This window comes from Dendrobates tinctorius, unplaced genomic scaffold (genome assembly GCF_039654945.1).
Source record: "Dendrobates tinctorius isolate UK_male_01 unplaced genomic scaffold, ASM3965494v1 ptg000022l, whole genome shotgun sequence".
NCBI classification, from domain to species: Eukaryota; Metazoa; Chordata; class Amphibia; order Anura; family Dendrobatidae; genus Dendrobates; species Dendrobates tinctorius.
This window is the reverse complement of record NW_027361690.1, coordinates 67,549,879-67,575,200: the sequence shown is the minus strand read 5'-3', so window position 1 is coordinate 67,575,200 and position 25,322 is coordinate 67,549,879. Positions and strand designations below refer to the sequence as shown.

The following is a 25,322-nucleotide window of genomic DNA, read 5'->3' as shown; positions in this document are numbered from 1 at the left end:
GGGGTCAAGTGCACAAGTGGTGAGGTGTGATTTGGAGAGAAGGTGAGCAGGCTCCCCTTCAGTGATGTTGGATAAGTAGGTTATGGGGTTTGGGCATTGGTCTGGTATACAAAGGGGTTGTGGTGGGTGAATAATAAAGACTTGCCGTGTTTGGTCTATCTTGTTTTTGAAGTGCATGGTGAAGTCCTCAGCAGAGATTGGGGAAGTTGGAGGGGGCAGGGGTGGGCGGAGGAGGGAGTTAAAAGTATTGAACAACTGTTTAGGGTTGTGGGATAAGGAAGATACAAGGGATGTAAAGTAGGCCTGTTTAGCAGAGGTGAGAGCTGATTTGAATGCAAGTGTTGCTTGTTTGGGTGCAGTGAAGTCGTCTTGGGAAAGCGTTTTCTTCTAGCGCCGTTCAGCAATCCTGGATGCTTGCTGAAACTTTTTAGTGGTGTTATTGTGCCAGGGTTGTCTATTGATTCGTCGCACTCAGTTATGCATGACAGAGGCAACCGAGTCGATAGCTGATGCAAGAGTGGCATTGTAGAAACTAGTGGCAGTGTCTGTGTCATGGAGTGAGGATATGGAGGACAGTGGTAGGATAGAGTCAGAGAGTGTGTGAGTGTCTAGATGTGCAAGGTTTCTGCAGGGGTGCACCTGTTGCTGGACATGGGTGACAGGTGAAGAGGCCAGGGATGAGAAAGTGAGTAGATGGTGGTCAGATAGAGAGAGAGGGGAGGCTGTGAAGTTTGATAGGGAGCAGAGACGGGTGCAGACCAGGTCTAATGTGTGTCCATCCGTGTGGGGGGCTGAGGAGGACCACTGAGTAAGTCCAATGGAAGAAGTAAGGGACAGGAGTTTGGAAGCTGCTGACTGGTGGGTGTCAATGGGGATGTTGAAGTCACCCATGATGATGGTGGGAATGTCAGCAGAGAGGAAGTGAAGGAGCCAGTTAGAGAATTGGTCACTGAAGGCAGTGGTCGGTCCCGTCTGTTGCCAGGGCAAGGAGTGTGGATGAAGTGGAGGCCACCATAGCATACTGCAGCAGGGGAGGCGGTGTCAGAGGGTGTCAGCCATGTTTCAGTGAGGCCAAGGAAGGAAAAATTGTGAGAGGTAAAGAGGTTGTGAATCACATGGAGTTTATTGCAGACGGAGCGGGCATTCCAGAGTGATCCAGAAAGAGGGAGCAGGGTGGTGGGCGTCAAAGGCATGGATTTGAGGTGGAAAGATTTTGGGTGTTTTTATTGGATTGGGGGTGATAGAAGGGGGTAATAATGGAAGGTATGAGCTGTGGGGGTCCAGGATTGGGAGATATGTCGCCAGCAGTGAGGAGAAGCAGAGAGAGGCAGAGCAGGTGGGAGGAGGAGAGTGGGCGACGTGTTTTGTGTGTTATTAGGAGACATCTGAAGTTGAGGAGAAGGTCAGCGGAGGAGGTCAGGTGGGGAGGCAAGAGGGAAAGAGAGATTATTACTTGGTTAGAGGGTGCTGGGGTCAGTGGATAGCAAAGGAGAGTCAGGAGTAATGGAGGCAAAACCATTAGAGTATATTTCAGCATGGTGAGAGTAAGTGTAGAGCTAACAGAAAGAAATTTTGTATGTTTAACCCCTTCCCGACCAATGACACCACATAAGCGTCATGAAAACAGGTGCCAATCTGACCAGTGATGCCTATGTGGCGTCATGACTTTAAATCCCCCCTGTGGGTCGGGTGACCGGGGTCACTGAAAGGTCACCTGACCCGCAGATACAGGGGGCTTTGTTCTTCACCACAGGGGGCGTGGCTTCGCCCCCACGTTGCTACGATCGCTCTGATTGGCTGTTAAAAGTGAAACAGCCAATCAGAGCGATAGTAATATTTCATCAATGAAAATTGATGAAATATTACAATCCAACCATGGCCGATGCTGAAATAGCATCGGACATGGCTGGAGACACTAAGTTAACCCCCCCGCCGACTGACGGCACCGATCGGGCGCCGCCACCCACTGACGGCGATCGGCCGCCGCTGTCACAATCTGCCCACTCCCCCTTCCCTCCGATCCCTCCCACCTTCCGATCCCCCCACGATACTCACTAACCCCCCCTGGCCGTCCCGGTGTCCCGCCGTCTGACCGTCCCGGTGTCCCGCCGTCTGACCGTCCCGGTCCATGGGCGCCTCCATCTTGGAAAATGCGCAGTGCGCCCGCCGGCATTTCCCAGCAGCAGATTCATTTTTTTTTATTTTGATCACTGTGATAAACTCTCACAGTGATCAAAATAAACAAAAAAGTAAATCACCACCCCCCTTATCACCCCCCATAGGGACAAATAATAAAATATTTTTATTTTTCAATTAGGGTTAGAAATAGGGTTAGGGTTAGAAATAGGGCTAGGGTTAGGGGTGGGTTGGGATTAGGGTTAGGTTTGTGATTAGGGTTAGAGTTGGTATCAGGGTTAGGGGTGTGTTGGGGTTATGATTAGGGTTGGGATTAGGGTTAGGGGTGTGTTGGGGTTAGGGTTGGAGATAGAATTGAGGGGTTTCCACTGTTTAGGCACATCAGGGGGTCTCCAAACACCATTTATTCCAGCCAATTTTGCGTTCAAAAAGTCAAATAGTGCTGCCTCCATTCCGAGCCCCGACGTGTGCCCAAACAGTGGTTTACCCATATGGGGTGTCAGTGTACTCAGGAAAAATTGCACAAGAACTTTGGGGGTCTAATTTCTCCTGGTACCCTTGGGAAAATTAAAAATTGAGGGCTAAAAAAATAATTTTCATTTTCAAATTATTTTTTATTTTCATGGCTCTGCATTATAAACTTCTGTGAAGCACTTGGGGGTTCAGCGTGCTCACCACGCATCTAGATTAGTTCCTTGGGTGGTCTAGTTTCCAAAATGGGGTCACTTGTGGGGGGTTTCCACTGTTTAGGTACATCAGGGGCTCTGCAAACGTAACATTACATATGCAGACCATTCCATTAAGTCGACATTTCAAAACGTCAATACTTCCCTTCCGAGTCCCAACGTGTGCCCAAACAGTGGTTCCCCCCCCACTTATGGGGTACCAGTGTACTCAGGACAAACTGGACAACAAATTTTGGGGTCCAATTTATCTTCTTACCCTTGTGAAAATAAAAAATAGTGGGCTAAAAATCATTTTTTGAGGAAAAAATTTTTTTTTTATTTTCACGGTTCTGCGTTATAAACTTCTGTGAAGCACTTGGGGGTTCAGAGTGCTCACCACACATCTAGATAAGCTCCTTAGGGGGTCTAGTTTCCAAAATGGGGTCATTTGTGGGGGTTTCCTCTGTTTCGGTACATGAGGGGCTCTGCAAACGTAACATGACACCCGCAGACCATTCCATCAAGTCAACATTTCAAAATGTCACTACTTCCATTCCGAGCCCCAACGTGTGCCCAAACAGTGGTCCCCCCACTTATTGGGGTACCAGCGTACTCAGGACAAACTGGACAACTACTTTTGGGGTCCAATTTATCTTATTACCCTTGTGAAAATAAAAAATAGTGGGCTAAAAATCATTTTTTAAGGGAAATTTTTTTTTTTTATTTTCACGGTTCTGCGTTATAAACTTCTGCAAAGCAATTGGGGGTTCAGAGTGCTCACCACACATCTAGATAAGTTCCTTAAGGGGTCTAGTTTCCAAAATAGTGTCACTTGTGGGGTTTTTTCACTGTTTAGGCACACAGGGGCTCTCCAAACATGACATGATGTCCGCTAACGATTGGAGCTAATTTTCCCTTCAAAAAGTCAAATGCGCTCCTTCCCTTCCGGGCCCTGCCGTGCGCCCAAACAGTGGTTTATGGCCACATATGAGGTATCGATGTACTCAGGAGAAATTGACCAACAAATTTTAGGATCCATTTTATCATGTTGCCCATGTGAAAATGAAAAAACTGAGGCTAAAAGAACATTTTTGTGAAAAAAAGTACTTTTCTTTATAAGGATCAATTTGTGAAGCACCTGGGGGTTCAAATTGCTCATTATGCATCTAGATAAGTTCCTTGGAGGGTCTATTTTCCAAAATGGGGTCACTTGTGGGGGAGCTCCAATGTTTATGCACACAGGGGCTCTCCAAACGCGACATGGCAACCGCTAAATATTCCAGCATATTTTCCATTCAAAAAGTCAAATGGCGCTCCTTCCCTTCTGAGCCCTTCCGCGCACACAAACAGTGGTTTATGACCACATATGAGGTATCGGTGCACTCAGGAGAAATTGCCCAACAAATTTTATGATCCATTTGATCCTGTTGCCCATGTGAAAATGAAAAAACTGAGGCTAAAAGAAAATTTTTGTGAAAAAAAACGTACTTTTTCTTTTACGGATCAATTTGTGAAGCACCTGGGGGTTCAAATTGCTCATTATGCATCTAGATAAGTTCCTTGGAGGGTCTAGTTTACAAAATGGGGTCACTTGTGGGGGAGCGCCAATGTTTAGGCGCACAGGGGCTCTCTAAACGCGACTTGGCAAACGCTACATATTCCAGCATATTTTCCATTCAAAAAGTCAAATGGCGCTGCTTCCCTTCTGAGCCCTGCCGTGAGCCCAAACAGTGGTTTATGACCACATATGAGGTATCGATGTACTCAGGAGAAATTGCCAAACAAATTTTATGATCTATTTTATCCTGTTACCCACGGGAAAATGAAAAAATTGATGGTAAAAGAAAATTTTTGTTGGAAAAATTAAAACGTCCATTTTTTCCTTCCACGTTGCTTTAGTTCCTGTGAAGCACCTGAAGGGTTAATAATCTTTTTGAATGTAGTTTTGAGTAGCTTGAGGGGTGCAGTTTTTAGAATGGTGTCACTTTTGGGTATTTTCTGCCATATAGACCCCTCAAAGTGACTTCAAATGTGAGGTGGTCCCTAAAAAAATGGTTTTGTAAATTTTGTTGTAAAAATGAAAAATCGCTTGTCAACTTTTAACCCTTATAACTCCCTAACAAAAAAAATGTTGTTTCCAAAATTGTGCTGATGTAAAGTGGACATGTGGGAAATGTTATTTAGTAACTATTTTGTGTCACATACCTCTCTGGTTTAACAGAATAAAAATTCAAAATTTGAAAATTGCGAAATTTTCAAAATTTTTGCCAAATTTCCATTTTTTTTCACAAATCAAAAATTATTGACCTAAATTTACTATTAACATGAAGCTCAATATGTCACGAAAAAACAATCTCAGAATTGCTAGGATCCGTTGAAGCGTTCCTGAGTTATTACCTCATAAAGGGACACTGGTCAGAATTGCAAAAAATGTCCTGGTCATTAAGGTCAAAATAGGGGTTAAACAGAGTTTTGGCGTAATTTCTGGTCACTTCTGGCTCATTTCAGGCATATTTCAATTGTTATCCTTAAAATGACATCCTTGGAATGACAGACCAGGGTCTAGACAGACCAATGGGTCTGAATTTATAACAGCTCAAATGTACATCAAACAAGTCAGGTGTGATCAGGAGGGAGGGGCAGCAGGGACACTTGGGTCTTATCACCAAGGTTATGCCTAGCAGCGAAGGGAAGACTTGAAAGTTAAGGTGACGAAAGGTGGCTCAGCACGAGTTTTCCTTTGCCCACAAAGTTCAAACACAAAGCTTCTTTAATGTGATTCTTCAAAGCATTAAATGTCCAAATTCACACAAGTGCATATAATCTCCGTGCATAGTATTAGTGTCTATTTCACCGCACTACATACTACACAGCATCCTTCCGTTTACAGTCACTAAACACGCTGGACTTTTGACTTGTTGCCATTGGCAACTGTACCACCGTATCAATGTTCTATTCACAGCATTACACAGTCCATGATATCCTCCAGTTCACAGCCTGGAACCATATCCTCCAGTTTACAGTCACTAAACACGCTAGTCCTCCTTCGGGCACAGGACAGTCTACCTCCGGTTCACCGCCAGGCACAAGACAGTCCAGCTCCAAGACCCATTACCGTAGGTGACTGCATTGTTGTGTATGCTGCGGCTGCCAAGCTATTCAGCTGCCTTGGCTGCTGGGCTCCACTGGCCTGTGTTGCCTTACACACAGGTGGAGCGTTGCAGAGCCTCCTGCTCTTTACTCCTCCCAACACCAGTCTGACACTGTCACTCAACCTGACACACCCATACCCTTTCCTGCAGGGCTTTTAACAAAGGAACCTGTGGCCTTCAGCCACATGGAAAACCTGGGCCTGGAATGAAACGGACTGCAAGACTACCGTCCTGCAGTCTGTTTCACAACACAACATACCAGAGCAGGTTTTCCCTACATCTGCTTTGGACACTAGCATGTCCAAGACTAGCACTTATTTTCATTATTTTAGTCTGCATTGTAATCATAGTTACGCCCGTGACCACCATGCACTTCTATGGCCTTCATACGCCTCCATGCACATCCTGGGGAGTACACACAGTGACCCCCTACCTGTGACAACGGTCACTGCATCATCATTGCAACCATAACTATGCCTGCAACTGCAATGTCCCCTTATGGCCTCAATAAGCCTCCGTGCGCACCCTGTGGAGAACAAACAGCGACCCCTACCTGTGACACCGGTCGCTGCCTCACACCTGTCACTGAACTTGTTCTGCTTCTGCCAAACAAGGCTATCACTTGAAGTAAGACACTACTGCTGGACACCGCACATACCTCCAGCTGTGTTAGATCTTCAAACATTCTTCACTTGGAGTATTGGGGTGGTGGAACTGTTTGGAGTGTTGCGGCTTCCCCAATCCGAATATGGGTTTCCGATTTGACTTTTATTATCCTAGTACTGTTGTGAACTACAGGCCACCAAACATCAATTGGACTTTACAGTTGTTTACAGTTTTGTTGTTGCATATTTATTTCTTCTTTGCCTTTCAGGTCCCAAGAATGGAGGTGGACATCACAGGAAGACATCACGTCAAAATGGAATTATCTTGAAATCTAAAGATATCATGTTCCAAGATTTAGGAATCATACAGTCAGTATTGTATTATCATTGAGTTGTTGTTATTCCCCCTACCAATAGGGCTTGCCCCTTTTAGAAATTGCTCTCCATCTCTTCATGTGACTCTGAAGTCAGTAACCCCTCCCTTCTTCTTGCTCATTATATATGTCAGCCATGTTAAGAAGCCCAAGTGTCTGCAGCACTGGTTCAGAATAGGTTATTTTTACTTACTGTAATAGTACATAATTACAAGAATTCAGCTGGAAAATAAACCTTCTGGAATTTTCACAAGTGCCTCCTGCAGTTGAGTTCAAGCTATCTGATGAATCACTTTGTGAGTAATGTTACATAGAGAACCATGGAAATGGTGTCTCCAGCACTCCACACACTCAACCTAGTTATCGAATCATAATAATGCCTATAGCCTCTTCAGACAGGGAGAATACTAGAACTGTAGTACTACCTATTGGAGGTAGTAATCCTAAAAGTCGATATTGACCCTTTAAAGAACCTAGTCACATTTCTTAGGATCAGAATCCATATCAGAAAGGTTACCTGAACAACTTTTTTCTATAGCAGGGCTGTGGAGTCGGAGTCGGTGCTCATTTTGGTGGAGTCGGTATAAAATGGACCGACTCCTAAAATATATATAATAAATTGGGTACAGTAGTTCAATGCAGAATGTGCTGAATATTTTTTCATAGGAATTTGGGAAAGTTTTGAAATGTCCTATAAATGGCTGTTCTATTCCTGATCTAAGGCTACATTCACATACAGCGTTTTGACTATACGTTTTTCAGCTGCAAAAGCAGATCAGCTTCTTAAAAAACCGCATCACCTGAAAGGTTTTTGAGCTCATAGATAATGTTTTCAATAGCAAAAGCAGATTAGAAATCTGCTCTATCTGTCTATCTATCTATACATATCTTATCTGTACCTAAAAGAATGAAAGCCGCGTAGCACACAGACTAACACTACTTTTTTTACCACCAGTCAGGTACAGCTCATAGCTGCCCAAAAGGACGCCCAGGACAGGCATTGCTCGTCTTGAGTAACACATCAACATCAATTGATAGTTGGAATAAATAGACTGCATTCATCACCACATCTTCTTAAGGTGCAGGCTTTATTTTCAAGTGTAGGGGTGTGCAGTATGAGGTTCTGCAGTAGCTGAGGTGTGCAGTATGAGGTTCTGCCCCCCCCAGGTTTGATCCTGGCTACGCCCATGGTGTGAATGTAGCCTGAGGATCTGGGCTTTTTCTTAGCTGAGATAAGTCAGTGCTGCACTCCAGCACCAGTGAAGCTCCTCCTCTACACACAAGGGTACAAAGTAAACACACTCAGAAAGAAGGAAGGCCTGCACTCATCTCAGAAGAATTGCTAGAGTGAACAGGATAACAAGATTAAGGTAATTACTTCTTAAAGCATATTTAAACTTTCAATAAACTGTGCATAAATCAATAGTCCAGTATACTGTATGTTCTCTCTGTATGCTTGTTTGTTTTTTCTTTGAGCTCATATACTTTTGGGAAGCTAGCTTTTATACAATATACATAGAAAATACAGCAACAGGATTGATGAGGACTTATATGAGGACTTGTATAGGTATAGAAGCCAAAGCATCAAGTTATTAGCTCTGTTATCAGTTTCTTTGTTCCTAGAGTATGATACACAACAAACTTGCTCCCTCCCTCCTCCCCTCTTCATAGCCTGTGAAGCATTTAGTGAGCTGTACCCTAAGAAAAGCGTGAGATTGGAAATTCAAAGTAAAGCTATCTAATAACATATTTTACAAACTTTATATTTGCCATCTGTACTATTGATTTATGCAAAGTTTGTTTTATTTCTAGCTAAAATTATACAGTGGGGAAAGTATTTATTTGATACAATGTTGATTCCCGCCTACAAAGAATCGAGAGGTCTGAAATTTTTAATCATAGGTACACTTCAACTGAGAGAAACAGAATCTACAGGAAATGCCTGACCTCTGTAATTGCAAACAGAGGTTTTTGTACCAAATATTAAGTTCTGCTTTTCTATTGTATCAAATACGTATTTCATGCAATAAAATGCATATTATTTAACCCCTTCCCGACCAATGACGCCACGTAGGCGTCATGAAAAGTCGTGCCAATACGACCAGTGATGCCTATGTGGAGTCATGAATCAATTACCCTCCTGCAGGTCGGGTGACTGGGGTCACTGAAAGGTCACCCAACCCGCACACACAGGGGCCTTTGTACTTCACCACAGGGGGTGTGGCTTCGCCCCAAGTGGCTATGATCGCTCAGATTGGCTGTTAAAAGTGAAAGCCAATCAGAGCGATAGTAATATTTCATCAATGAAATTTGATGAAATATTAGAATCCGACCATGGCCGATGCTGCAGTAGCATCGGGCATGGCTGGAGACACTGATCCGACCCCCCCACCAGTGATCGGCCCCCCTGCCACTGAATGACTGTCATCATCTGCTCCCCCCGCCTTCCCTCTGCTCCCCCCAGCTTCCGATCACCTCCTCTCCCACCCCCTGGTACCTTCCGAGTGCCGCTGTCGCTCCTGGTGTCCCGCGGTCCCGGACCATGGGCGCCGCCATCTTGGAAAATGGCGGGCGCATGCGCAGTGCGCCGCTGCAGATTCCATTCATTCATTTTGATCACTGTGATAAACTCTCACAGTGATCAAAATAAAAAGTAAATAACCCCTCCTCTATCACCCCCATAGGTAGGCACAACTAATAAAATAAAGAAAATATTTTTATTTTTCCATTAGGGTTAGGGCTAGGGTTAGAATTAGGGCTAGGGTTGAAATTAGGGTTAGGGTTAGAAATAGGATAAGGGTTGGAATTAGGGTTTGGATTAGGGTCGAATTAGGGTTAGGGTTGGAATTAGGGTTAGGGTGGGAATTAGGGTTAGGGTTGGAATTAGGGTTAGGGTGGGAATTAGGGTTAGGGTTGGAATTAGGGTTAAGATTAGAGTTAGAGGTTTGTTGGGGTTAGGGTTAGGGGTGTGTTGGGGTTAGGGTTGGGATTAGGGTTAGGTTTGAGGTTAGGGTTGGGATTAGGGTTAGGGGTGTGTTGGGGTTAGGGTTGTGTTGGGGTTAGGGGCGTGTTGGGGTTAGGGTTGGAGTTAGAATTGAGGGGTTTCCTGTTATGAATGAGTCACCGTAGGAGGCAAAAACAGAAATACTAGCTAAGTCCAGAAAACCGGAGAAGTTGGCAGCTATCGGATTGCAGACCCCTGAACCTAACAACAACAACTAGCAGTAGCCGTGGGGGGTTCCTACGGTGCCCTAGACCCCTCGATCACAGCTGGAGAACTACATAGCCTAAAGACAGAAAGGGAAATCTAAACTGCCCCAGAGCAGACCCCCAAAGCAATAGGCAGCCCCCAACATATAATGACGGTGAAGCAAGATGAAAAAACACTCACACAGATAGAAAGATAGGCTGAGCAAATGATGGGGCCCAAGCTAACTAAATAGGACAGAATAGAAAAGCTGCTGTCTGCAATCCGCCAAAACCCTCTCAAAACAAGAGCCAACAGACTGATAGGGAAAAAAGCCCTGAAGACACTAGGCTTCAAAACGACTATATCAGTACTCAGGTATTTTCTGAAGACAGAGCAAAAAGGAATTCAGCTCACCCAGAAGGGGAAGGCAGAAATCCAGAAAAACAAGGCAAAGCAAAACCAAAGCACAAATGCAAAAAGCAGAGCAGAAAACTTAGCTTTTGAGGAGCAGGAATCAAACTGGTCTCCTAGAATCCCTCAGAGAAATCACCCGCAAGGCATTTGGGCGTCGGCTGCCTCATATCCAGTCAGCAATTCCAGTCACCTAGTCATCATCATTCTGCTCAGGTGCTTTGTAATCAGCCTCACTACCTTCCTTCACCAGAAGAGGGAGTTCATCAGACCTCAATGGTGAAGGGGAAAATGAACTCACAACAGTTTCCACTGTTTAGGCACATCAGGGGGTCTCCAAATTCGACATGGTGCCACCATTGATTCCAGCCAATTTTGCGTTCAAAAAGTCAAACGATGCTCCCTCCCTTCCAAGCCACGACGTGTGCCCAAACAGTGGTTTACCCCAACATATGGGGTATCAGCGTACTCAGGAAAAATTGCACAACAACTTTGGGGGTCTAATTTCTCCTGTCACCCTTGTGAAAATAAAAAATTGCGAGCTAAAAAATCAATTTTTGAGGAAAAAAATTATTTTTTATTTTCACAGCTTTGCGTTATAAACTTCTGTGAAGCATTTGAGGGTTCAAAGTGCTCACCACACATCTAGATAAGTTCCTTGAGGGGGTTTAGTTTCCAAAATGGGGTCACTTGTGTGGGGTTTCCACAGTTTAGGTACATCAGGGGCTCTGCAAATGTAATATGATGCCCGCAGACCATTCCATCAAGTTGGCATTTCAAAACATCACTACTTCCCTTCCAAGCCCCGACGTGTGCCCAAACAGTGCCCCCCCCCCAAATATGGGGTTCCAGCGTACTCAGGACAAACTGGACAACAGCTTTTGGGGTACAATTTATTCTCTTACCCTTGTGAAATTAAAAAATTACGGACTAAAAAATAATTTTTTGAGGAAAAAAATATTTGTTATTTTCACGGCTCTGCGTTATAAACTTCTGTGAAGCACCTGGGGGTTCAAAGTGCTCACTATGCATCTAGATAAGTTTCCTAGGGGGCCTAATTTCCAAAATGGGGTCAATTGTGGGGGAGCTCCACAGTTTAGGCACCCAGGGGCTCTCCAAACACGACATGGTGTCTGCTAACGATTGGAGCTAATTTTAATTTCAAAAAGTCAAATGGCGCTCCTTCCCTTCTGAGCCCTACCGTGCACCCAAACAGTGGTTCCCCCCCACATATGGGGTACCAGCGTACTCAGGAGAAACTGCACAACAACTTTTGTGGTCCAATTTCTCCTGTTAGCCATGTGAAAATAAAAAATAGCGTGCTAAAAAATCATTTTTGAGGAAAAAAAATGATTTTTTATTTTCACTGCTCTGCATTATAAACTTTTGTGAAGTACTTGGGGGGTCAAAGTGCTCACCACACGTCTAGATAAGCTCCTTAAGGGGTCTAGTTTTCAAAATGGTGTCACTTGTGGGGTTTTTTCTCTGTTTAGGCACACAGGGACTCTCCAAACACGACATGGTGTCCGGTAACGATTGGAGCTAATTTTCCATTCAAAAAGTCAAATGGCGCTCCTTCCCTTCCGAGCCCTGCCGTGCACCCAGACAGTGGTTTATGACCACATATGAGGTCTCACTGTACTCAAGAGAAATTGCTCAACATATTTTAGGATCCATTTTATCCTGTTGCCCATGTGAAAATGAAAAATCTGAGGCTAAAAGAAATTTTTTTTGAAAAATAAGTACTTTTTTTACGGATCAATTTGTAAAGCACCTGGGGGTTCAAAGTGATCACTATGCATCTAGATAAGTTCCTTGGGGGGTCTAGTTTCCAAAATGGGGTCACTTGTGGGGAAGCTCCAATGTTTAGGCACACAAGGGCTCTACAAACACGACATGCCAACCGCTAAATATTCCAGCATATTTTCCATTCAAAAAGTCAAATGGCGCTCCTCCCTTCTGAGCCATGCCGTGCCCCCAAACAGTGATTTATGACCACATATGAAGTATCCGTGTACTCAGGAGAAATTGCCCAACAAATTTTATGATCCATTTTATCCTGTTGCCCATGTGAAAATGAAAAAATTGATGCTAAAAGAAAATTTTTGTTGGAAAAATTAAAATGTCCATTTTTTCCTTCCATGTTGCTTTGGTTCCTGTGAAGCACCTGAAGGGTTAATATTCTTCTTGAATGTAGTTTTGAGTAACTTGAGGGGTGCAGTTTTTAGAATGGTGTCACTTTTGGGTATTTTCTGCCATATAGACCCCTCAAAGTGACTTCAAATGTGAGGTGGTCCCTTTAAAAATGGTGTTGCAAATTTTGTTGTAAAAATTAGAAATCACTGGTCAACTTTTAACCCTTATAACTTCCTAACAAAAAAAATTTTGTTTCCAAATTGTGCTGAGGTAAAGTAGACATGTGCCAAATTTCTGATTTTTTTCACAAATAAACGCAAAAAATATCGACCTAAATTTATAACTAACATGAAGCCCAATATGTCATGAAAAAACAGTCTCAGAATTGCTAGGATCCATTGAAGCGTTCCAGAGTTATGACCTCATAAAGGGACACTGGTCAGAATTGCAAAAAATGGCCTATACTTTAAGGTCAAAATAGGCTTGGTCATGAATGTGATTTTTTGGATTTTTTTTAGTTTGTCTCTCACAGGTGAAGTGTACAGCTGATAGGGAGAGGGTTAAATTAACCCTTCACGGTTGATCCAGTGATTTCCAAATTATTCCACAGAGTGTTGCTAGCAACTCAAATGACCACACGGAGATGGGGGTCTCTGTACGGGACGATCCAAAGAGATCGCTAAACCCATTTATTTTAGTCACTTTTATAATATTTTGCTTAATTATGCAAAGTTCTCAATTACCAATAGCATCATTTCACTTTATAAGCCAATAATATTGCAAGAAAACCGTAAACTGCATATATGTCCGTATTTACATAGCATAGAAAGTAATATAATGGCATATTCTTCAGAGTAATATACCCCCGGGTCACTTATCTTTGCACCTGATGAGGAACAGTCTGGTTTCATGACAGCCTGAACTTTTCATCCCAATTACAAAAAAAAATTTATCTTAAAGCAACAAAAATGGAGAAACAAAACCTTCAGAGAATGGAGAAAATTAAACTTCAGCTTTGATTTTAGTTTTAACCCTTCACAATCCCTCCTATATAAATTTTTTAACACATGTGCAGCATCAGAGGTGCTATCCCAAGCTAACAGCTTGAGGGGTATTGGTCTTCACATGACTGATGCCGTGTTACCAGTCATGGCTGTCGCGGCATACCCGTCCCCCTGTATACTGCAATTCACGAATAACAATTTTTGATGACGGTGGTGGAGATCTTTTGTAGGTAGCCATGTGCTTGGCTTCAACATCTTCATCAAGTAGCCTTTTGAGATCGGTGCAGAGAAGAGCAGGGGCAGCGACACCTTTCATTAGCTGTCTTAGTGCAGAATTTCCTAATACATACAGAAATACACCAAAAAACAAGTTTTAGTATCACATATACAACAAGGATACAGGCAGCAATGTGTAACAAGCTTTGTAAGATCCCAGCTATCCAGCCCCCAATACCCTTAAACCAATTGGCTGGATTGAGAAAGGAGAAAGTGTCTGACCAGCAACTGTCCTTATTACGATCATTGTTTTTATTGTATTGATCTAAGTCTTTGAATATCTTCTAACTTTAACTTTTAACTTCTACCAATAATAATATGGAAAATGCGAAAAACCAAAACATTATGCCCCCTTTATTTGCTATTGGCTTGTTGGGTGTTGAGGAGGACTTGATAGGGACCGTCATACAAGGGTTCTAGTCCGTGCTTTCTGACATGCCTTTTCACGACTACCAAATCACCAGGCTTCAGGTTATGACAGGTGTCGGTTTCTGCTGAATCTGGAAGAGAAGAAGAAACTAGAGCATGGGTGTTAGCAAGATTTTTGCTAAGCTGAATAACATATTAAACAGCACGGTCAGTTTCTTCTGATAACTGCTGAGGCTGGAAATTTGCAATTCGGGGCCTAGTACCAAACAATATCTCATATGGGGATAGGCCATGTTTTGCAATAGGGCTAGTACGGATGTGGTATAGTACAATGGGTAGGAGCTCTGGCCATGGAGCCGTAGTCTCCTGCATCATTTTGGTCAATTGTCCCCTCAGTGTGCCATTCAGTCTCTCAACTTTCCCACTGGATTGTGGGTGGTACGGAGTATGGAGGGCTACAGTGGATCCAAGCATTGTCAGAACTTCTTGGTACACATGAGAAGAAAAGGCCGGACCTTGATCACTTTCAACTACTTCTGGAACCCCATATCTGCATATGACTTCCAACACCAGTTTCTTTGCTGTGGTTTTTGCAGTCATGTTGGTAACAGGGAATGCTTCCGGCCAACTGGAGAACATGTCAACAACAACCAAACAGTATTCATACCTTCCAGACTTAGGCAACGTGATATGGTCCACCTGGAGCCTTTGGAAAGGATAGTCGGGCTTAGCAAGATGCTTCGGGGGTACACGTTGAAGTTGACCGGGATTATAAGTCTGACAGATATTACAGGCACAGTTGAGTGCTGTCAAAACTGGAAATTCCGGGGGCCCAGTAGAATTTTTGCACCAGCGCAAGGGCCTGATTCTTTCCTCGATGTGTAGGTCCATGTGGCAATAGCAGGGTACATCCGCTTAGGGAGACACACGAGTTGGTCCTTTTTCCAGAGACCATTTTCCATTCGTGCCCCATCAGTCTTCCATTGCTTCACCTCTTCGTTTGGAGACATTCTCTGCATCATCATTAAGCGGTCTCGCGGGGTCCGACAGAAAACTTCAGTCTGTTGTAGATCATCAGGTTTTTGTAGGGTCAATGCTTCTTGTAACTGTTTACGCTGAGAGCGTGTGGTCACCATAGCTGGTATGGTTGGTTCAACGGGTAAAAGAGCAGAGGCTTGCATATCCACAAATGCATTGCCAACAGTCTGTGAACTGTTCCTAAGACTGTGCGCCTTAACTTTGATAATGGCCACCTGAGTAGGTAATTTGATTGAGTCTATGAGGGTTTTAACAGCTTCAGCATTTTTCACTGGGGTTCCGGCACTAGTAATAAACCCTCGATTGGCCCCTAGAGCCCCAAAATCGTGAGCAATACCAAATGCATACCGTTAGTCCGTCTATATATTAGTCGGCCTGTTCTTTGCCAAAATACATGCAGTAGACAGAGCCTGGAGTTCTGCTTCTTGTGCTGACTGTGATGGCGGGAGTGCAGCTGCATGCACTACAGTGTCCTCTGTGGTAACAGCATATCCCTTGTGGAATCTACCAAACTCGTCAGCATATCTTGAACCATCCGTGTATAACACCAGATCAGGATTTGGGAGTGGATTCTCACTGACATTTGGTGTAGTAGCTGTTTCTTCTGTGAGGTGTCTGGCACCCTGAAGGAGACAGTGACCCAAGAATATCACTTGACCAAGGCAGAACTGAAGTTTCGAGGCCGAAACCCGACAGTTCAGTGCTGCCAGATGCTTGTGGCAGCAATGGCAGCAATGGTTTCCTGCTCCGTCCGTGCACACAACAAAAGATTATCCACATACTGAAGCAGCGTAACCTGGGGGTGATCTAACTGCCAGGGCAAGAGACACTCGCTCATGTTTTTTGCAAACTGGTTGGGACTGTTTTGGGCCCCTTGTGGCATAACTGTCCATGTTAACTGTCGTCCCTGATAAGTGAATGCAAACAGAAACTGGCAATCTGGGTGTAACGGAATGCTAAAGAAGGCATTGGTAAGATCAATGTTAACCAAGCAGCATCTTGGGGTATTTGGGACAAAAGAGTATGTGGATTAGGCACCACTGGAGTTTCCAGAACAGTAGCTGCATTAACTGCCCGTAGATCTTGTACCAGCCGGTACACAGGGGGCTGACCAAGTGGGGTCTTTTTCTTAACGGGAAACAAGGGCGTATTACATGGAGAAACACAGGGTACCAAAGCACCGTTATCAAGTAACGTTTGTATTTGTTCCTGAAGGCCCCGCTCTTGATCATGTTTCAAAGGGTATTGATGGACTTTGGGAAAAGGGGCACCAGGTTTGAGAAACACTTTTACTGGTTCTACAGGCATTTTCCCTATATCATTTGGCCCTTTTGACCAAAGTTTAGATGGTATCTCTGAGAGGTTGGGGTGAGTCGTTGATCCTCAGGCAATATTGGGGGTGGATCTGGGCCTATCAGGGCCATCATAACTGTGGGAAGGGCGTGCAAAATACAGATTTACTCACTGTCTTCATCTGCATAGGGATTATGTAACGTAAGAACCATCCGGCCATCATCTTGGAATTGTATTCTGGAACGGAACTGTGATAATAAATCTACCCCCAGTAAATTTACTGGACATGTGGGAGAGATTACGAACTGAGCAGTAACCTTGGGGAAGGGTCCCACAGGGATGGGTTTTGTAAGAGTATGTTTATTGGGTCTGCCATCTACACCAATTAAAACAAGCTCTTGATCTGAGAATTGAATAGGGATATCCGTAGGTACATCTGATGATTTGATTATAGAATTGGCCGCCCCAGTGTCTACCATAAACTTAACAAGGGTGTCCCCTACAGGGAGCGTGACGGATGAGCATGCCCCAGGTTTGGTGGAGGACATTGTGATGGCAGACCCTGGTTGGCCACCCCTTCAGTATGGACAATTATCTGGATTTTGGGGCTGTCCGTAACCGGGGTATCCTCTAAGGTTCCCAGTATTTAGATTACGATTGGAAGAGGGAGCTTGAGGGTAGCATCTATCAGCGGGTGTTAGGAACGGCGGAAAGCACTAAATAAAAATATAAATAAAGTGCGTTCGCAGCTCGGGGTCCACCGTGCGGTAGGTGGTATAACCGCTGCTAGACGGTGGCAGAGCAATATGGCGGCGGTGCGCACGGGGTTAGCCTTCACCCTGGTGCGCAAAGCAATCGATGTTTAGTCACAGAGATGGTAAAAACATAAAGTACTGAGCCTGTTAGAGTCACAGGAGCTCAGAGCAATAACACACACGGTAAGCGGTCACAGGAATAGCTCAAGATGGCGGCACTAAGTCCTTCTAGACCCACCGTGTGTGTCCGAGTATATAGCGTCGCAGCCGCGAACTCTCAAGTGGGCTGCTACTGCAGCACGGCGTGAATACTGCCGCTCAACGACACTACTATGGCGCAGGCGCAATGTCGGACGCTAGCAGCTGAGTATGGAGCAATAGCGTGCTGGCACTGGTAGCAACTCAATCCCTCACACAAGCGTATTATCAAAGGGAAGGGGTTTTAAATGAGTCATTCACCAGATCATGCATCCATCAAACATTCACTCAGCAGCAAGTATGTCTATACTAGCGCATGGTGGAACAGCCATGCGTGCCTTTTATAGCAGCCGGGACCTTCCGCACACCTCCAGATCTCTGAGATGGACAAATGAGATTTGGAGCAGGACCTGAGCACATGACTCCCGATCTCCAATGGGAGATCGTCCCATGAGCATGCTCAGTAAGAGGAGAGAAGGACTTAGACTCAGGAGAGATTTGCTGCAAGGCACTCTCCTCTGCAATCTCTTCTGCAGTGGATAAAGAGCAGGAGACTGCAGAATGTGAGGGTCTGGATTCCTGCATAGCGACCGCAGAAACCTGACTCCTAACATTACCCCCCCTAGGACCCCCCCTTTCTGAGACTTTCGACCCGCCAACTTGCGCCTTTTAGTGGCGTAGGCCTCAGACTCGTCCGAAGGCAAGTCTGATGTCCGGGTAGGTGACAAGGAAACCCGGGACACGGGGAAGGCATCAGGGATGGCAAGATCGCCAGGTTTGAGAAGGGACACATGGGAGACAACGGGAGCGGAAGATAAAGTGGAACGACGCCGTGTGTCGGCGGGCATCGCCACTCTCAGTTTGGAGAGGCTATCCCGTGAACAAAAGGCACAGGCCCGAATATATTTTTTTACATCCCGAGCCCTGTGCGGCCACCAATAAGACCCAGCCAGGAGTTTTGTGGTCTGCATATAGCCGCAGTGACCACCCCTCCTGGAAGCGTGTGCCCATGCGAGAACCCTCAGCCGAAGGTGATGAGGGACAAAGGTCTTACCCGGCGGCACAGAGTTTGGCCATTGCGGGGCGCTGTTGTCTGGAGCAACAGCATGTTGACAATGGTAACCGCAAATGGAGTCTTGTGCCGGACACGCCTCGAGAACGGCGCGAGACACCTCCATGGGCTCAGGGGGTGGAAACTCTGGCTCGGGGGGCTCCAGAGGCTCAAAAAAAGTTGGGAGCTGAGGTAACCTTCCGCTTGGATTGAGCACGCTCCATACTGCGCTCTGAAAAACGGAGGTCAATGCGGGTGGAAATGGCAATCAGCTCCTCCAAAGTTGCGGGTACCTCTCTGGTAGAGAGAGCATCTTTCACGTGTTCCGCCAAACCTCTCCAAAACACAGGGATAAGGGCTTTGCCAGACCACTCCAGTTCGGAAGCCAGTGTCCGAAAATGAACGGCATACTGAGTAACCGAGAGGGATCCCTGGGTCAAAGCCAGAAGCTGAAGAGAGGTGTCGTGCATGACCCGTGGACCGAGGAAGACCTGCTTAATAGCTGTTAAAAACTGAGCAGCAGTCCGAACCTCTGGGTCACCACGCTCCCATAGTGGCGTAGCCCACTCCAATGTCTTGCTCGACAGAAGGGAGACAATAAACCCCACCTTGGCCCGCTCCGTAGGGAATCGCGCAGCCAGTAGCTCCAGCTGGATTGAGCACTGGCTGCTGAAACCACTACAGGAGGCGCCATCACCAGAAAATTTATCGGGCAATGGGAGGTGGGTAACTGTCGGCGCGTGGGAGGACGTGGACATACGAGTAACCGTGTCAGTGATTGCTTGCACAGTAGCTTCAGTGGATTGCGCAGCTGAGAGCCCTCTCAAGAGTGGCCAACCGGCCCTCAAGCTGCCGAATGCACTGCAGGAGTTGCTGCTGTTCTGCCATCACTAGCCAGACCCTGGTGCTAGTATAATGTTAGGAATGGCGGAAAGCACTAAATAAAAATATAAATGAAGTGCGTTCGCCGCTCGGGGTCCACCGTGCGGTAGGTGGTATAACCGCTGCTAGACGGTGGCAGAGCAATATGGCGGAGGTGCGCACGGGGTTAGCCTTCACTCTGGTTAGCAAAGCAATTGCTGTTTAGTCACAGAGATGGCAAAAACATAAAGTATTGAGCCTGTTAGAGTCACAGGAATAGCCCAAGATGGCGGCACTAAGTCCTTCTAGACCTACCGTGTGTCCGAGTATATAGCGTCGCGAACACTCAAGTGGGCTGCTACTGCAGCGCGGAGTGAATACTGCCGCTCAATGACGCTGCTATGGCGCAGGCGCAATGTCGGACGCTAGCAGCTGAGTATAGAGCAATAGCGCGCTGGCACTGGTAGTAACTCAATCCCTCACACAAGCGTATTATCAAAGGGAAGGGGTTTCAAATGAGTCATTCACCAGATCATGCATCCATCAAACATTCACTCAGCAGCAAGTATGTCTATACTAGCGCATGGCGGAACAGCCATGTGCGCCTTTTATAGCAGTCGGGACCTTCCGCACATCTCCAGATCTCTGAGATGGACAAATGAGATTTGGAGCAGGACCTGAGCACATGACTCCCGATCTCCAATGGGAGATCGTCCCATGAGTATGCTCAGTAAAAGGAGAGAAGGACTTAGTCTCAGGAGAGATTTGCTGCAAGGCAATCTCCTCTGCAATCTCTTCTGCAGTGGATAAAGAGCAGGAGACTGCAGAAAGTGAGGGTCTGGATTCCTGCATAGCGACTGCAGAAACCTGACTCCTAACAGCGGGAGTGTGACAGTCTCTCTGAAAGTGACCGAGTCGGCCACAGCGCCAGCATTGCAGATGAGAATTGGCACGGCAGATCTGGGGAGTAAGGTTCCTAGTCATAGGATTAGGAGAATAGGGAGCTGAAGTCTGAGGGGGGCCAGAGTTTGCTGTGTGCTCCACTGATAAGGGATGAGCTGTGTACTCGCAGCCACGCTGGGCGCGATGGCGGGGGCTGCTACTCCCGGTCTCCTTGTACAATTGTCATCTAGCAGGGAAACCTCTTCTTTCAAATCATCACTTTTAACTATTTGTCTGCCTGACACATTAGTCTTGATCTCAGTTTCTTCTTAATCACTTTCTCAAACCACAGCCACTTTCTTGAACCACAAAACATCCAGTCCCTGTCATAATAGACAATTTTTCTTCTTCAACATAGCAATAAAAACAATCAGAATTCACTTCCTCAGTTCTTCCTAACACCGTCGTCACACAATTCATGTGCCAATCCACAAAATTCTTTTCCTTCCACAGATTTTCTCATTTTGAGCTAAATATCCTTCAGTTGTGCACAGTACTGGTGGCCGTATCAGTTTCTGTTCCACAGGGTCAACCCCCTCTGGGAAGCCCAAAATTCAACGCGGTACTCAGTGAAAGGAGGAGGGCGTCTCAGACTATCCCTCCGGACACCTCTGGTTATACATATATATATATTTCTGAGTTACGTATCCTACCCAATCTTCGATCACCTCACCCCGCCCAATACTAACAGTGATCAGGATTTGAGGATATTTTGACTAGAAAGAGATCCACAATCACTGGTCAGTCCGGGGTGTCCATCCCTTGAGGTACTGTTCAAGCACTGGGCCCCCAACGGGACTGCACCTCTATATTATTCCACCCATGAATCACCCCACCATCAAGGACAAACCTCAGATCCTCTTTGCAGCAACAGACACAGGAAAACCACACCAACGGTCAGTCTGAACAGTATAACTGCCAACTTACCGTGGTTGTCGTGGGGGATGATCAGTCCCAATTTTCCAGCACCTGTGTCCGGTCCGAGGGTCCTTTGTCTTGTTGTCCTCCGGGGGCAGAGGCGTCCCTATTCGGGAGTTCCCATGTTGGGCAGCCAGCTGATAGGGAGAGGGTTAAAGTAACCCTTCATGGTTGATCCAGTGATTTCCAAATTATTCCACAGAGTGTTGCTAGCAACTCAAATGACCACACGGAGACGGGGGTCTCTGTACGGGACGATCCAAAGTGATCGCTAAACCAATTTATTTTAGTCACTTTTTTTATAATATTTTGCTTAATTATGCAAAGTTCTCAACTACCAATAGCATCATTTCACTTTTGTAAGCCAATAATATTGCAAGAAAACCAGAAACTGCATATATGTCCATATTTACATAGCATAGAAAGTAATATAATGGCATATTCTTCAGAGTAATTTACCGCCGGGTCCCTTATCTTGCACCTGATGAGGATCAGTCTGGTTTCATGACAGCCTGAACTTTTCATCCCAATTACAAAAAAATTTTATCTTAAAGCAACAAAAATGGAGAAACGAAACCTTCAGAGAATGGAGAAAATGAAACTTCAGCTTTGATTTTAGTTTTAACCCTTCACACAATTGCAGACCTCTCCATTCTTTGTAGGTGGGAAAACTTGCAAAATTGTCAGTGTATCAAATTCTTATTTTCCCCACTGTACATGGTTCCCTGTTCTTGCTGGAATTATAATATACATTATTTTATTTTATAGGACAAAATTATTTTGAGAGTGAATTTATATGATTACAAAATGTCTAAGAAGTTCCCCATGAAGTCAGCTGTATTTGAGCATTTTACAGTGACTCAAGATGAAAAATATTTTGTGTGTCAATGTATGACAAGTGACCCAGAAGAAAACAAATGCCGTGATGTCAAAATCAGTGTATACTCAGGCAGTGACAAAAAAATGCTCCTACAAGAGCTTCCAATCTAAAAAGACATTTACAACGCTTCCACCCAAGAGTTTTCAAAGCTGTGACTGAGAAAGATAACAGCAGCACCAAGAATCCTGTGCCCAGCACTTCCTGCCAGGCAAAGGAGGAGGAAAGAGCATCTCAAACATCATTAACAAGATATTTTGGAAGTGACAAAGTTACTGTAACAATGACAGCAGATATGTTTAAAAGACAGCTCATACAGCTTGTTCTGAAGGACGGTGTACCATTATCATTATATGCACTACCAGCTTTTACAGCTCTTAATGGAAAAATGGCCCACAAACTTGGTTTTTCTCTGGAAAGAGAAAGTATTAGAAAATTAGTGATTGAAGAAGCCCTTAAACAAAAGGAAGATCTTAAAAAGACTCTCAAAAGACGCTTCATATTTTTTAAAATGGATGCCTGCACACGTCACAGAGTGAACTATTTTGCCATCAATGGTCGATATGTTTGTGACAACAAAGAAATTGTTACCAAGACACTGGCATTAAATGATACTAAAGCTCATCACAGCAGCCAGTTTCTCCAGGCCTTAGTGGAAAAAGTTCTGCAAGATTATGAACTCAAAAAAGAACAGGTTCTTGCTATTGTAAAGGACAATGCTTCAACCATGATAAGTACAATTAAACTCATGATTTAGAGTAATGAACAACAGCTAGAAGAAAATTTAGGATTCAGTATGTTTGAGATGGAAGGCCACAGGGCTGTTCATGTAACTGAGGAACAAACAGACATTACAACAGAAGAACAGCAAAATTATGCTGTAGAAATAGATGATCTTGTTGAAGCTGCTTCAAAACACTTTCATATTCATCACGTGCGCTGTGTTGTGCACACGCTACAGCTGGCAATAAGAGATAGTCTGCAAGAAGGACATGCTGGAAATCTGATTGGAAAAGTGAGGAAATTGGTTATTGCCGCCAGAACCCCTAAAATTGATTCCATCTTGAAGAGAAGTGCTGGGAAAGGGGCAATTGTCGATCAAGCAACTCGGTGGGGCAGCACTTATTTAATGACTGAGCGATTGCTTGAACTAAAACCATTTCTTATATATGGCGAACCCTCAGGTAACCCTAAATGAAGGTCAATGGACACAGTTGGCTGAAGTGAAGGAATTGCTTAATCACCCATTTACCGTGACTAAAAAATAACAAGCTGAGGATTTAACTCCTGGCATTTTCATAAGGGAGTGGAAGAACTTGCTATTTTGCCTGTGCCAAAGAGGAGGTTTAATCGCAGATGGCATTTCTGCTTCAATTAAACGGAGAGAAACGCAGCTATTGGAAAATAATTTTTTTCTGGCAGCTGTTTATGTGGACCCAAGTCATCGTATACTGCTTGATGATCAACAGCTTACTAAAGGAAAAGAAGCTCAGACTGAGGTAGCAGTTAGGATGAGTGGCCTACAGGAGGACTGCCAGGTGCAAGAGGACTTGGGTCCTGACAGTGCTACTGCTGCCATATCTTCATCAGATGAGGAGTTTGACTTTGACAAGTATTTGGATGACATGGAGCAAGCAAAGCATTGCCGCAAGGAAAAATATTTCACTCCGTCTCCTATAGCAAGCAGATTGACCATATTTCAGCAAAATGTTTCACTGGCTCTCAAAGAAATAGAAAAATTCAACCGTTCATCAAAACTGACTGTGCACGAGGCAATTCCTTTATACCTGGAAATTGTTAGAAATGTTGCCCATGTGGTTACGGCTTTGCCTCCAACCCAAGTTAGTGTAGAGAGCTTGTTCTCTAGCTTTAAAATTATTAGGTCAGATTTGAGGTCATCTATGAAGGAGGATCTGATGGAGGCAATTCTATTTCTTAGAACGAATTCATAGACTGCACAAATGTTATTTAGTATGTTTTTGTTGAAAACTGTTTTTTGCCACTTACATAGTTTATTATGTAGTGTTATATATATATATACACACCATATATATATGTAATCGATTTAACAGTGCATTACATATTCACAATTTATTACAGTTTTTTGTGTTCTAAAGTTGTATTCCAATAAATATGTAATGTTCTATCTAAATATCTTGATTATTGTATCATAAAAATGATAAAATGTCTGATGTTCACATTGTACTACAATAAATTTTTCACTTAAATATAAGCAATATTTGTGGGAGTCGGAGTCGGTGTAAGGGAAATTGAGGAGTCGGAGTCGCAGGTTTGGCTTACCAACTCCACAGCCCTGTTCTCTAGTTCACTATGGATCAAGACTCGTCTACAAAACACCAATTTTGATGAATTGGCCTCACAGTTTTGGGTGCGGGGAGCAGAGCTGCAGGACCATTCTGTTTAAAATTGCAGCATATTCAAACAATAGTGCCATAAAGAATCTAACAAACAAATGTGTCCATGCTTTCTATAAACTATTTTTTGTATTATTTTCTGAAGTTAACCCCTTTAGCTAAATGTTTCTTCCTACTCAGAGGGGTTTTCAATGCTAGGAAACCATATTTTGCCCATGCACCAGAAAGCATGTTTTATTTCTAGCTGTATGTTAGACCCAACATTTAAAACAATTTGTAAATGTAAAAGTATCGCAGTGTATACATATCCATGAAAAAGTGAATTATATGTACAAGTTCAACTAGTTCACCATCTTAAAAGATGTGAGACATATCTTATGCTATGTGGTCTTTAAACAGTACCACAACATGAATTCGATACACAAGATGGAATTTGTGATCCAAGTGCAGTAAATAATTCAGCAACCACTATAAAATCAGAAAATAACTAATGTTCACAGTCTGTGTATAACAAGCACAGAAACAAGGGAGTGTACAGTACCTACCAATAGAACCACAAAACATAAAACAAGAGCGCCCTCTACTGAATGTTTCATGTAACAAGCAAAATCTGTGTGGAATAAAAACCAGATTGGTTCAATCCACACTATCAATAATTGTTAATAGAAACCTGCTTGGTTTCATATAATGCATTTT

At 44.3% G+C, this 25,322-nt stretch overlaps 1 long non-coding RNA gene across 1 annotated transcript in view; it reads left to right on the top strand.

Annotated features, from left to right (window-relative positions):
• The window catches only part of LOC141084216 (uncharacterized), an 87,172-nt gene extending 62,338 nt beyond the window's left edge, over positions 1–24,834 (top strand). Inside the window, exons 2-3 of the long non-coding RNA XR_012230955.1 lie at positions 6,828–8,302; positions 22,143–24,834. This is a non-coding gene — a long non-coding RNA (uncharacterized lncRNA). The remainder of the gene's footprint in view (positions 1–6,827; positions 8,303–22,142) is intronic.
• The last annotated feature ends 488 nt before the right edge of the window (positions 24,835–25,322 follow it).